This window comes from Mastomys coucha, unplaced genomic scaffold, assembly GCF_008632895.1.
Source record: "Mastomys coucha isolate ucsf_1 unplaced genomic scaffold, UCSF_Mcou_1 pScaffold14, whole genome shotgun sequence".
In the NCBI taxonomy this organism is placed as follows: domain Eukaryota; kingdom Metazoa; phylum Chordata; class Mammalia; order Rodentia; family Muridae; genus Mastomys; species Mastomys coucha.
In genome coordinates, this window is record NW_022196896.1 from 20,666,600 (window position 1) to 20,681,502 (window position 14,903).

Here is a 14,903-nt window from a genome sequence, read left to right on the forward strand (position 1 = left end):
TCTAGAGAGGGGCTACAGAGAAGTACATCATCTACATAAAGTATAATCTTAGATTTAGGGAGAGACAAAGAGAGTAAGTCAGAAGCCAGGACCTGACCAAATAGATGTGGACTATCCCGGAATCCCTGAGTCCAGGTAAGTTGGGTAGAAAAGTGAGTATCAGGATCTGTCCAGGTAAAGGCAAATATGTTCTGTGACTGGGCATCTAGAGGGATAGAGAAGAATGCATCCTTGAGATCTAAGACTGAGAAATGGGAAGTCCCTGAGGGGATAGTGGGAAGAAGTGTGTAAGGGTTAGCCACAACAGGATGGAGAAGAACCACTGCAGAATTAATGCACCTGAGGTCTTGAACCAGGCCATAGTTACCATTAGGCTTCTTAACTGCTAGTTTGGGAGTGGTAAAGGGAGAAGAGGTGGGGCAAAGGAGTTTTTTTCTCAAGAGGTTGGAAATAACAGGCTTAAGTCCCCTGGGGCTCTGGAGAGAGAGAGGCTATTGAGCTTGGGTTATATACCTGTTAGAGTCCAGTAACTGAATGTCAACTGGAGAATGGTGTTTAGCAACAGATGGGGTTCTGGACATCCCAGACTCGGAGATCTACCTGAGAAGCTGGTAACGAAATAACATGGTAGTGTTAGTAGGTTGTCTGGCTAGGAGAAGGAGCAGAGGAACTGCTGGTGAGCCTGGGTTTAGGTGAATGTGGGGAGCAAAGGAAATAGAGGCTCCCAGCCTAACTAGAAGATCCCTTCCCAATAAGGGGACAGGGCATGGTGGCATTACCAAAAAGGTGAGAGGTACACCCCTAAAAATGCAACTAAATGATGGGATCTGGAGAGGGAAGTAAGGTTGTCCTCCTACCCCAACAATAGGAAAACAAGGAGAAGTGGGTCCCCAAAACTCTGTCAGGACCGAGTAAGTGGCTCCAGTCTTCAAAAGGAAGGAGATGGGCCATCCACTTACCACAATATCTACCCGGGGCTCCCTGCTAGTGATGGCAGTGGTCGGGTCAGGGGAGCTCAGGCCTCCTCAGTCGGCTATAGTCAAGCCTAGGAGATTAGTTGGAGTGTTATCTGGGAGTGATGTCCCTCTGTTCTGCGTAGCATGATGGCAATCAACAGCCCAATGTCCCTCTTGATGGCACCTAGGGCATGTCCCTCTTGGCTTGTAGAAGTCAGGGCAGACTTTTGCCCAATGACTTTTTTACCACATTCGTAGCAGGTACCTGATGGTCTCTGAGTCTTAGGAGACCATGAGTCCAGGGTAGTGGCTGAGGCTGGTTGGAAAGCCTTTGCCAGCATATGGTATTTTTGTTTGAGGACTTTGTCATCTCTCCCATGACGCACTTTGTAGGCCAGCACTAAGACTTCTGCCTGTGTAGTTAGGGGTCCCCTCTTCAGTTTTTTAAGTTTAGCTCTTATGTCAGAGAAGCTCTGGAAAAAGAAGTAGGTCATCAGAAGTTGCTTACCTTCTGGGTTTTCAGGGTCCAGATTGGTATGCTGTAATAAATTCTTCATAAGGCATTATAAAAATTAGATGGATTTGCCTGCTTGTCCTGGACAACCTCTTGGAGTTTTTCAAAATTTACTGGCTTTAAGGCTGCTTTTCTAAAACTGGCCAGAAGGCATGTAATGAACCTGTCCATGGCTAAAATACCACCTGCAGAATTATAATTCTGCTCTGGGGATCCTGGTCCGGCACTGTCTCAGAGCCAACTGGGTATGTGCTGTCTGTTTGGTGACTCCATCTGCATGCACTTTTGCCTCTTCCCAGACTCATCTGCATTCCTCAGGAAGTAAGTTATTAGTAAGAATCATATGAACATCATGGAAAATCAAGCTGTAAGATTGAGTGATATATTGGAACTCTTCAATAAATTTGGAAGAGTTAGAAGTATAGGACCCCAGCCTGTTTTCTATTTTGGAAAGTTCACTAAGCGAGAATGAAACATGTACTCAGACAAGACCATCTACTCCAGCAACTTCCCTTAGAGGTAGGACCACTGCTGGGTCAGGTGTCTCTGGGGAGGAAGGACTTGGAGATTTAGCTGTAGCCTTAGAGCAGGTGACAGGAAGAGTGAAGGTAGCTGCCAATGTGGGGCGTTTGGAGCGGCCCACAATTGGCACAGAAGAAGAAGGGGAGGGGTCTGTATAGCAGACTGCTAAATAGAAAACATGAAACTGAATGGGTAGGTGTTGGTCTGAGCAGAGTCTAGTCCCACATGATAGACCAGGTAAGGCACAGCTCACGTGGTAGTTCATATACACACACACACACACACACACATATATATATATATATATATATATATATATATATATATATATATATATGGGTTCTGACGTAGTGGCTGCAAGTAAAGGTGGGAGGTGAGCCCAATGGATTCTGGGAATATGGTGGCTGTTGCCCTGGCAACAGGTCTGTGAGACCTGCTCATGCGACGTCACAGGCTTTAGAGGCCCTGATGCTAACACCATGGTTCCAGCATGACAAGTCTAGATGAAAGGAAGCAGTCCATGGTTTTAAGGTATTTTATTGTAAAAAAAAAAAAAAAAAAAAAAACAGAGAGAGAATAAAGATAGAAAAGTAGAGACTGGCCGTGGCCACATGGAGAGAGGGGGAGGCGAAGGGGAGGAGAGGGCGCAAGAGGTGAGGTGAGAGTAAGAGCAAGAGCTTAAGAGAGAGAGAAGGGGCCAAGCAGCTCCTTTTATAGTGGGCTTGGCTACCTTGCTGCTCCCAGGTAATTGGGGTGGGGCATATCTGGCTACAGAAGGTATTAGAAAGAAATCTCCAACCCAAAGAGATTACCTACACCCATGAAAACACAGGGAAAAATCACACCAGCAAAACCAAGAGAAAGAAATACACATACACACACACACACACACACACACACACACACACAAATTACCAACAGCAATACAATAACAGTAATTAACTTTCATTGCTCATTAATATCTCTCAATGTCAATAGACTCAATTCTTCACTAAAAAGACAGGGGCTAACAGAATGGAAACAAAAACAGGATACAACTTTCTGATGCACACAAAAAACACAACACACCATCAAAGATAGGCATTACATCAGAGTAAAGGGTTGCAAAAAGATTTTCCAAGCAAATGGACTTAAGAAGTGTATGGTGTTATTATTCTACTATCTGATTAAATAAACTTCAAACTCATCAGAAAGGCATCATCCAGTGACTGATGGGAGCAGATGCAGAGACCCACAGACAAACATTATGCAGAGCTTAGAATCCTGTAGAAAAGAAGAGAAAGGGTTGTAGAAACCAGAGGGATCAAGGACACCAAAAAAAAAGGACATTTACACAGACAAACACACACACACAGAGAGAGAGAGAGAGAGAGAGAGAGAGAGAGAGAGAGAGAGAGAGAGAGAGAGAGAGAGAGAGAGAGAGAGAAAGAGAGAGAGAATCAATTAATCAATCAATCAACCAGGGCTCATAGGGGCTCACAGAAATTAAGCCAACAACCAGGCAGCTTGCATAGGTCTGAACTAGGTCCTCTGAATATATGTCATGGCTGTGTATCTTGGTGTTCTTGTGGGACTCCTAACAATGGAATTAGGGACTGTCTCTGACTCCTTTTTCTGCTTTTGATACCCTTTTCCTCTTACTGGGTTGTTTAGTCCAGTCTTAATATGAAGGGATGTGCCTAGTTGTATTGCAACTTGATATGCCATGTTTGATTGATAACCCTGGGAGGCCAGCCCTTTTCTGAGGAAAAATAGAAGAGAAGTAAACAAGGAAAGAGAGATGAGGAGAAGAGACTGAGATGAGAAGAGAAAGGAGAAGAGGAATATAAATATATATATATACACACATATATATGTATATACATACATATGTATATTTCACATATATATCCCTTTTATAAATATTTTATATTATATATACATATACAATATATGTGGCTTAGTATTGAGAAATTAAACAATTAAAGAATAGGAAAATATACATATGCAATAACAACTAAAAAAAAAGAGGTCATGAATTTGAAAGTGACCTAGACAATTGAGGGAAAAAAGAAGGGAAGTGATAATAATGTAATTATATATAATATCAAAATAATTTTAAATTAAATAAAAGCCCTTTCACTGCTTACTGCAGTATAGAATGGTAGAGCGTCTTGCTCTTGTGTAAAGCCAACACAACTTATACCTAGTAGTGGCTTAGAATTTAAAAGAGCTAGCTGACCTTCCAGAGGTTCTGGATGGGATTCCCAGCACCCACATGGCAGCTCACAACCATTTTTCAATCCAGTCCCAAACAACCCAAAAACCTCTTCTGTCTTCCTTGGCACTGCATGTATGAGGTTCATGGATATACATGCAGGCAAAACATCATACACAGAAAATAAAATGAGGAAAAAAAATAACCAGACTGTAATACATAAACAATGCAATCTGGACATCCATACAAAATCTTTTACAAAGAAAACTTATTGATGGCATTTATTTTGTGTGTATGTGCTTGCCTGTGTGAACATGATGCTATATACCAGAGTGGGAGGAACTGAGCCAACCAGGCCCAGTACCAATGCTGGCACTGCTGATACTTCCTCCCTGTGCCAATGTAGAATCTGCTGGCATGGCTAAAGACTGCTAACACTGGAACAGGTGATTAGGCAAGCCAATAAGAAAGAGATAGCACCACCCACATCTGGCTCCATGAGAGCAAATGAGATGCTGGGTGAGGGTATAAAGGTTTGCCCAGTTCCTGCAATAAACGAGTCTGCTTTTGACATTTACCTGACTCCCAGGGTCTGGGTCGTTGACCCAAGTTTTGGTAAGGTAGCAAGCAATGTACCAGAGTCTGTGAAGGCCAGGAAAGGGCATCCACTGCCCTGGAGGTGTAAGCATCCTGATGTGAGTGCTGGGAACCAAACAATGGAGCTTCTGCAAGACCCCAGGTGTTCTTAACATCTGTGCCTTCTCTCCAGCCTCCCATTGGGATGGAATACCTGAAAAAATGGAGCTATGATAGTAAGTGAACAAAATTTCACTAAGATAGTGCTTAAGGCCAGAGTTATTCATAGTCCTTTGTGAAACTGATAGAATGTGACTTCCTTTCAGAAATGTTCCCAGGACATAGGGCCATGTCTGTCCTGCTGTCCTCTCCATTATTCTTTTCTAGAGAGACTTGAAACTGAGAAGACTAGAATATGGTTAACGTCGTTGCAAACGTATTAATGTTCTCAAGGTCTTACTCTAGGAAGACTTCCTCTTTTTTTATTTCTTTTTTTTTAATGTTTTTAACTGAAATAGAATTACATTGCTTACCCCTCCCTTTTCTGCCTCCAGCCACTCCCAGCTATCCTCCCTCAACCCCCTCTCTTGTTCCCTCATTCTCAAGCTAATAGCCTCTTTTTACTTTTTTCTTCACTAGTAATTTTATTTACTCTATATATTGAAGATCTTTGTCAATCATCTTTCACAATGGTTCTTACTATATCGTGTTTGATTCTACTGCTCATCCATGATAAATTTAAAAATGTCTTTATATCTGTTATTTCAGGCTTAGAACTCTTACAATAGACAATAAATACCCCAGGTATCTGCTGTGGCCTGAATGGTTAAAGCCTTAAAGAATGAAATTACTATCTTCATTATTAAAAGTAAATAAATAAACCTACAGATTTGTTTTTAGGATTAATATTATTAGTTTTTATTGTTTTTATTAGATCTTTTCTTTATTTACATTTCAAATGATATCTCCTTTCCTAGTCTCCCCTCCAGAAAAAAAAAAAAAAAAAAACCTGTTCCCTCCCCCATCCCCTGCTTACCAACCCACCCTCTCCTGCTTCATGGCCCTAGCATTTCCCTACACTGGAGCATAGAACCTTCACAGGGTTAAGGACTTCTCCTCCCATTGATGACTGACTAGGCCATCCTCCACTACCTATGCTGCTGTTGCCATGATTCCCACCATGTGTACTCTTTGGTTGGTGGTTTATTCCCTGGGAACTCTGAGAGTACTAGTTAGTTCATACTGTTGTCGTCCTAAAGGGCTGCAAACCCTTCAGCTCCTTGGGTCCTTTCTCTAGCTCCTCTACTGGGGAACCTGTGCTCAGTCCAATGGATGGCTGTGAGCCTCTACTTCTGTATTAGTTGGGCACTGGAAGAGCCTCTCAGGAGACAGCTATATCAGGCTCCTGTCAGCCAGCACTTGCTGGCATCCACAATAGTGTCTGGGTATGATGATTGAATATGGGAAGGATTCCCAGATGGAACAATCTCTGATTGTCCTTCTTTTAGTCTCTGCTCCATAGTTTGTCTCTGCAACTCTTTCCATTGGGTATTTTGTTCCCCCTTCTAAGAAGGAACGAAGTATCCACACTTTGCTCTTCCTTCTTCTTGAGTTTCTTATAGTTTGTGGATTATACTTTGTGTATTCTAATCTTCTGGGCTAATAGCCACTTATCAGAGAGTGCATACCATGTGTATTCTTGTGATTGGGTTACCTCATTCAGGATGATATTCTCCAGATCCATCCATTTCCCTAAGAATTTCATAAATTCCTTGTTTTTAATAGCTGAGTAGTACGCCATTGTGTACATGTACCACATTTTCTGTATCTATTCCTCTGATGAGGGATATCTGGGTTGTTTCCAGTTTCTGGATATTATAAATAAGGCTCCTATGAACATAGTGGAGCATGTGTCCTTATTACATGTTGGAGCATCTTCTAGGTATAGCTGTGTCCTCTGGTAGTACTATGTCCAATATTCTGAGGAACTGCCAAACTGATTTTCAGAGTGGTTGTACCAGCTTGCAATCCCACCAGCATCTGCTATCACCTGAGTTTTTGATCTTAGCCATTCTGACTGGTATGAGGTGGAATCTCAGGGTTGTTGTGATTTGCATTTCCCTGATGACTAAGGATGTTGAACATTTCTTTAGGTGCTTCTCAGCCATTCGGTATTCCTCAGTTGAGAATTCTTCGTTTAGCTCTGTACCCCATTTTTAATAGGGTTATTTCATTCTCTGGAGTCTACTTCTACTTTCTTGAGTTCCTTGTATATATTGGATATTAGCCCTCTATTGGATATAGGATTGGTAAGGATCTTTTCCTAATCTGTTGGTTGCCAATAAACCTACAGATTGAGAAATATCTCCACTAACCCCATATCCAATAGAGGGCTAATATCCAAAATATATAAATAACTCAAAAAGCTAACCACCAAGAAACCAAACCACCCAATCAAAAACGGGGAATAGAACTAAACACAGAATTCACAACAGAGGAGTCTCATATAGCTGAGAAGCACCTAAAGAAATGTTCAAAGCCCTTAGTTATCAAGGAAATGCAAATCAAAATGACCCTGAAATTCTACATTAAAACAATCAGAATGGTTAAGATCAAAACCTCAAGTGACAGCACATGTTGGCAAGGATGTGGAGAAACAGGAACATTCCTCCATTGATGGTGGGATTGCCAACTGGTACTACCACTCTGGAAATCAATGTGGAGGTTCCTCATAAAATTAGTAATAGATCTACCTGAAGATACAGCTATACCATTCTTGGGTATATACCCAAAAGATGCCCCACCATGCCACAGGGGCATGGGTCCCACTATGTTCATGCTGGCCTTATTTGTGAAAATCAGAAGCTGGAAATGACCCAGATGTCCCACAACAGAAGAATGGATACTGAAAATGTGGTTCATTTACACAACGGAATACTACTCAGCTATTAAGAAAGAGGACACCATGAGTTTTGCAGGCAAATGGATGAAACTAGAAAATATCCTGAGTGAGGTAACTCAGACCCAAAATGACACGCATGGTATGTATTCATTAATAAGTGGATATTAGCCATAAAAGTACAGAATACCCAGGATACAATCCATAGGCCTCAAGGTTAACAAGCCGAAGAGCCCAAGTGAGGATGCCTCAGTTACACTTGGGAGGGAGAAGAAAGCAATCAACCACAGGAGGAGGGATGGAGGGGGGAAATCTGGGTGGGAAAGGGGACAGGGAGGGGAAGAGCAGAACATTATCAAGTATTGGGTTTGGGGGGAATAGTACTGAAGCCCTGAGGGCCAGCAGAAAGAATGGAAACAGAAATACAGAGGACCCTCTAGAATATACCAGAGACCTGGAAGGAGAGAGACTCTCAGGACTCAGAGGGAGGGACCTTAGATGAAAATGCACTAGAGTTGGGAGAGGGAACTTGTAGAGCCCACCTCCATCCCTCAAGTGAGGGATGAGGTTGCCATCCCACAGCCAAAAACTCTAACCTGGAATTGTTCTTGTCTGAAAGAACAGCAGAGACAAAAATGGAGAAGAGCCTGTGGAAAAGGAGGTCTAGTGACAGGCCCGAATTGGGATCCAGCTCAAGGGGAAGCCCCAAGGCCTGACACTATTACTAATGTTATGTTGTGCTCACAAAAAGGGGCTTATCATGACTGCCCTCTGAGAGACACAACAAGCAGCTAAAGTCAGACGCAGATATTTACACCCAACCAATGGACAGATGCTGCTGACCCCTGTGGTTGAGTTAGGGTAAAGCTGGAAGAAGTTGAAGAGGAGGGCAATTTAAAAGAAGACCAGCAGTCTCTACTAACCTGGACCCCCGAGATCTCTCAGACACTGAGCAACCAGCCAGGCAGCATACACCAGCTAATATGAGGCCCCAACACATCTACAGCAGAGGACTGCCTGGTCTGACCTCAGTCAGAAAAGATGCACCTAACCCTCAAGAAAATGGAGGTCCCAGTGGGGAGGTCTGGTGGGATGGGGTGGGGTGGGGGTATCTCTTGGAGATAGGGTCTGGGGAATGGGAAATATGGTATGTGGAAGAGTCAGAGTGTAGACCAGGAGGAGGATAACGTCTGGACTGTAAAAAAAGATTATAAAAAAAAAAATAAATGGAAAAAGATAAAATAAAAATAAATAAAAGAAACTTCCTACAAAACTCCTACTCTATTTCAAAACATAAAACATCCTATGATTTATGAGTTAAGTGGCCCCTCTTCAGACTCACCCTGTGACAGCTCAACAATAGATAGATAGTTTACAATTTAGTCAACTTACTCTCATTTGCTCCAACAGCCTAGAGACAGTAAGAGGACCCAATTAGTAGCTCCTATTTTCAGACAAACCCCTTTCTGAGTCCAGAATAAGCACGAATATGTAGCTCCTGATAAAAACTATCTTTGCATACAAACCATCAAATTGTTCTGCCAAAATATGATGTTTAGTGTATAGCAGTGATTCCTAAAATGGGACTATGGGAGATTCAAATATTATTTTTAATAATGTGTGTTACCATGCTTTATATAATGAACCAAGTAGATGCTCATGATATTTTAAGAATAATTCTTTCTCTTCAGACAAGAAGAAGAGATAGATAATAGATAGGCAGATAGACAGACTGACAGGTAGTGTTATTACTTGGGATTTGATAGTATTCACTCATTTAAAAGCAAAAGTTACTTAAACATATGTATATTTAAGTATTAAAGAAATACAGGACAATGTTTAAAATCTGTTTCTCTAAAATATAAATAACCCAAATTTTCTTTCTCCAATAAATAGATAACTTTATGAATATGTGCTCAGTGTTTCATGTCTCATCCCATTACTAACAGTAGCAACTTACTTCTGCCATCTTACTAATGCCTATTTTCAGTACAGAGATAAGAAATGGCACTAAAATCCTGGTGTGGTAGTGCATGCCTGTAATTCCAGCACTGAGGAGGCAGAGGCAAATAGATCTCTGAGTTCAAGGGCAGCCAGGGTTACACAGAGAAACCCTGTATCAAAGACACAAAAATAGAAAAAGAAAAAGGAAAAAGGAAGTAAATTGCCTTACATTTAGAAGTGTAGCATCTCACATATAACCCCACGGTGAGAGCTTCTATCAAGGGCTCTCATATTCCTGTTCACCATTAACCAACTCTTCTTTCCTGTAAATTCACTATTCTTCATTTAGAGGTGATGGCTAACTGTCCACCATTGCTTAACTTTCAAGCCATTTAGGTATGTATTGGGAAACAAAAAAGTTAAAATTGCTAAAGTTTTCTAAGGAATTTGTAGTGATATTGAAACAGAAGCTGTGCAGCACAGAAACTCTCCTACGCTTGCCCAAAGCAGCTTTGAAAGTGCAGTCTGCAAAGAAAGACCACAGTACAAAGAAGCAAAGCCAGCTGGAGATGTAGCATTGCACTGCTGTCCCTCCAGCTGCATAGCGTGGCTGTGATTTGATTGATAGTTTCCAAATGCTAACCTTCTCTTTCATAGAATAGTCAAAGTAACATAGTTCATTTTCATACTTAATAATCATTTAAGGGTGTGATAGCTTGAATAAGAATGCCCCACAGGCTCACAGATTTGAACACTTGGTTTCCAGGAAGTAGAACTATCTGAAAGGATTAGAAGGGGTGGCCTTGTTGAAGTAGATGTGTCCTTCTGTGGAGGAAGTATGTCATTGGGGACTGGGGGTAGTTTTGAGGTTTCAAAAGCCAAAGCTCTCTCCAGGTCCAGTGGCTTCTCTCTTCCTGTTGCCTGTGGATCTAGATGTAAAACTCTCAGCTACCATATCTGTCTACATGCCTCCCTCCACACTCCCTGACACGTGGATAATGGACTAAACCTCTGAAACTGTAAACACACTTGCAGTTAAATGCTTTTCACTGTAAGAATTGCTGTGATCATGTCTTTTCACAGTACTATAATACTGACGAAGACAGAGGCTTTATCAGACACAAGGCCTGAATTGATTATCATTTTAATTGTTGTGACCAAATGCCTGGCAGGACGTAGTATAAGGGATGTTGGGTTTATTTTGGCTCACAGTTTGAAGGTACATCATAGTGGGAAAGGCACAGCAGCAGGAACATGGGGCGGCATGTGACATTCTATCTCCATAGAGAGATGAAGACTGGTGGGGAAGGCACAGCAGTAGGAACATGGGGTGGCATATGACACTCTATCTACATAGAGAGATGAAGGCTGGTGCTCAGCTCACTGTCTTTTCCCATCCCAGAATCCAAGATCATAAAATTATGACATGCACATTCAGGATGGTCTTCCTTCTCAGTAAAAACTCTCAGAAAATGTCCTCAGATGTTCCAAAGGACTGTTTCCTATGTGATCCTAAACCCAGTCAAATTGACACTGAATAGTAACCAAAGCAACAGTGATCCTTGTCAAACAAACCATTTTAATCATAGCATCCCACCCTTGCCCCATAAAGTGTCATTTTCAGCTCATAAAGTAAAATGTATTGTGTTGGTGTCAGGATTGGCTCCAAACCAAGTGACATCACACCTAGGTGACATCAACCTGCACATTTCTAGCCAAGGCAACTGACATACATTCCCAGGATCCACTTGGCTCACCTCCCACCTTTACCTGCCAGCAGCTACATCACTATCCACTGTCCAAGGCAGACCCCTCTGACCTCCCTTTCTCTCTCTTCCCCTCTTCTTTGCTGCCAACTTTGCCATCTTCATCCACAATAAACCTCTACCACGTGGAATTGCTTTGGCCTGGTGTGGTCTGTCTGGATGCGAGCCATGATTCTAACACAACATTGGTGCCGAAACCCGGGAATTGTTACCCAGGAGAGCTGAAGCGTTCAGGCAGCCACCAGTGCTAATGAGCATGACCCTAAAGGATCAGCTGTAACAGCGCCACATGTACTGCAGCCACAACCACCTGCCACCACTGCTGCACCATGGGGATTTCCACTGCTGCTGCAGACCACCACCACCCACTGCTGAGCAACTCACAGACTTCTACCACGTGATCTGTACCACCGTGGCTAGCCTCTGCCACATGGGTTACACAGTCAGATGGGACCACACCAACCATACCACGTTTCCTGCTACCAGATAGCAAAAGCCCACGAACATGGGTAAGGTGTTTCTCCAATTGGCAGGAGGGAACCTAAATGTCCAGATAGGGACTGACCAGCCTTCTTTTTGGGGCTAAGGGGTTGGCATTTCAATGCCCTGGTCCTTATAACCAACCTCCTAGCCTTAGACCCTTGGATGACATCTCTTCTCGAAAATGGTTCATAATCAACCTCTCAGGCTCTTGAAGCCATTCTGGAATTCATAGGTCTAGGTTGGACTGCTTTTTGGCAAGTCCAGGACTTTGCTGGATATTCAGTGACAACCTGAACAATCAAGCCTGGCTATACACTTGTAACCCATTACTGAACTCTTCTCAGGACACCAGTACAAATAGCTCAGTAACATCCCCATCAGCCAATGGGTGTTAAATTGTCTTCGAACATATCCCCATATGCACTGGGATGTCTCTTGGAAAATCTCAAATCTCTAAAGTTAGTGCCTGACTTGAAGGCATCAAAACTAGTACATCTCTGCAATAAGGTCTGAATTCAGTACCCGCTACATAATAGCTCTAAGACACCACCTAATGGCACACTAGATCCAATTATTTTAAGGAATCTTCATACATATTGCCAGCAGTCTGGTAAATGGAGAGAGGTTCCCTATGTCCAGGCATTCATCTACCTTCGCTCCCACCCCTCTATGCACTCTGCTTGTTCCAAAACCCAACTTCTCTTAGCCATGAAACCTGCACGACTTCTACTAGATGACCCTACAACCCTTGATCCAGCTAACAAGCTGCCTCTCTTCCACCACAGACCTGTTTCCACCCCTCTGAAAACCCAAATTGCCACCTCAGTTTCTCCTTCTCACCAGGATGTCCCAGAGCCTACTAGCTCAATCTCTCCAGACTCTTCCCCTCCTCCTATGCCAGCTTCAGGTCGCCCTGCATTGGCACCAATTTTTACCCCTCCTGTCATGCGCTCTAAGGCCACATCCAAAACCCCATGTCCTTCTCCCCCAGGGACACCTGACCCAGCATCAGTCCTTCCTCTAAGGGAAGTTGCTGGAGTGGACAGTCTTGTCAGAGTGCATGTACCTTTCTTGTTGACTGAACTTTCTCAAACAGAAAGCAGACTGGGTTCCTATATCTCCTCCACCTTTATTAAAGAGTTCCAATATATTACTCAATCTTATAGCTTGACTTCCCATGATGTACACATGATCCTTACTAATAATTTTCTTCCTGATGAACACAGGTGAGTTTGGGAAGAACCAAGAACACATGCAGACAAAATTCATCAAACAGACAGAACATATCCAGTTGGATCTGAGGCAGTTCCTGACCAGGATCCCCAATGGAATTATAATTCCACATTTTATTTTAGCCAGAGATAAATTTGTAACTTGCCTTCTGGCCAGCCTAAGAAAGGCAGCCTTAAAGCCAGTAAATTTTGAAAAACTCCAAGAAGTTGTCCAGAACAAACAGGAAAACCTACCTCAATTTTTAGATTTTTAGATCACAAAGGCATTATTGCAATACACTAATCTGGACCCTGAAAACCCAGAAAGTAAACAATTTCTGATGACCTATTTTTTCCCTAGAGCTACCCTGACATAAAAGCTAAACTTAGGTGGTTGGAAAGGGGTCCCTAATTCCACAGGCAGAAGTCTTGGCGCTTGCCTTCAAGGTGTACCATGAGAGAGATGAGAAAGCCCCAAAACAAAAATACTTCATGCTGGCAAGAACTGTCCAACCACTCTCAGCTACTACCCCCGACTCCTGGTCTTCTAAGGCTCACAGACCAGTAGGCCCCTGCTATAGATGTGATCAACAAAGTCACTGGGTGAGGGCTTGCCCTACCTCACACAAGCAAAGGGGGCCATGTCCTAGGTGCCATCAGGTGGGACACTGCCCTCACATTGTCCATGTCAGAGGGATATCACTCCCAAGTAATGCTCCAGCCAATCTCCTAGGCTTAGCTATAGCCAACTGATGAGGTCTGAGCTCTCTCAACCAGACCACAGCCATCACTAGCAGGGAGCTCTGGGTAGCCTTCATGGTATGTGGATGACCCATCTCCTTCCTCTTGGACACTGGGGCCACTTACTCGGTTCCTGACAGGGTTTTGGGGACCTGCTTCCCCTTCATGCTTTCCTGTCATCAGGGTAGGAGGACAACCTTACCTTCCTCACCAGATCACATTTTCCTGTCATGTCAACCTTACCGTCCTCACCAGAACCCACCACTTAGTTGCAATTTTAGGGGTGTACCTCTCACCCATTCACTTTTGGTAGTGCCGGCATGGCCTGTCCCCTTATTGGGAAGGGATCTTTTAGCTAAGTTGGGAGCCTTTATTTCCTTTATTTCTCTCATTCACCTAAACCCAAGCTTGCCAACAGTTCCTCTGCTCCTTCTTCTAGCCAGACAACCTACTAACACTACCATGTTGTTTCCTTTACCAGCTTCTCAGGTAGATCCCCAAGTTTGGGACATCCGGAACCCCTCTGTTGCTAAACACTATTCTGTTGTCATCCAGTTACTGGACACTACCAGGTACAGCAACCAAGCTCAACACCTTCTCTCTCTCCAGAGCCTCAGGGTACTTAAGCCTATCATTTCTGACCTCTTAAGGAAAAAACACCTTCGCCCCACCTCTTCCCCCTCTAACACCTATATACTAGCAGTTAAGAAACCTAATGGCACCTATCACCTGGTTCAAGACCTTAGGTACATTAATTCTATAGTGGTTCCCCTCTATTGTGTTGTGGCTAAGCCTTATACACTTCTTTCCACTATCCCCTCGGGAACTTCCCATTTCTCAGTCCTAGATCTCAAGGATGCATTTTTCTCTATCCCTCTAGATGCCCAGTCACAGAACATATTTGCCTTTACCTGGACAGATCCTGATACTCACTTTTCTACCCAACTTACCTGGACTGTTCTGACTCAGGGATTCCGGTATAGTCCACATCTATTTGGTCAGGTCCTGGCTTCTGACTTACTCTCTTTGTCTCTCCCTAAATCTAAGGTTATACTTTATGTAGATGATGTACTTCTCTGTAGCCCCTCTCTAGA

The 14,903-nt window shown here is 43.1% G+C and overlaps 1 long non-coding RNA gene across 2 annotated transcripts in view; it reads right to left on the minus strand.

Annotated features, from left to right (window-relative positions):
• Positions 1 to 14,903, minus strand: part of LOC116088040 — a 64,760-nt gene that overhangs the window by 6,668 nt on the left and 43,189 nt on the right. The window contains exon 3 of one of the 2 annotated variants that reach the window (XR_004117745.1): positions 4,768 to 4,979. The exons of the other annotated variant lie outside the window; for it this stretch is intronic. This is a non-coding gene — a long non-coding RNA (uncharacterized LOC116088040). The remainder of the gene's footprint in view (positions 1 to 4,767; positions 4,980 to 14,903) is intronic. 2 annotated transcript variants of the gene reach the window in all.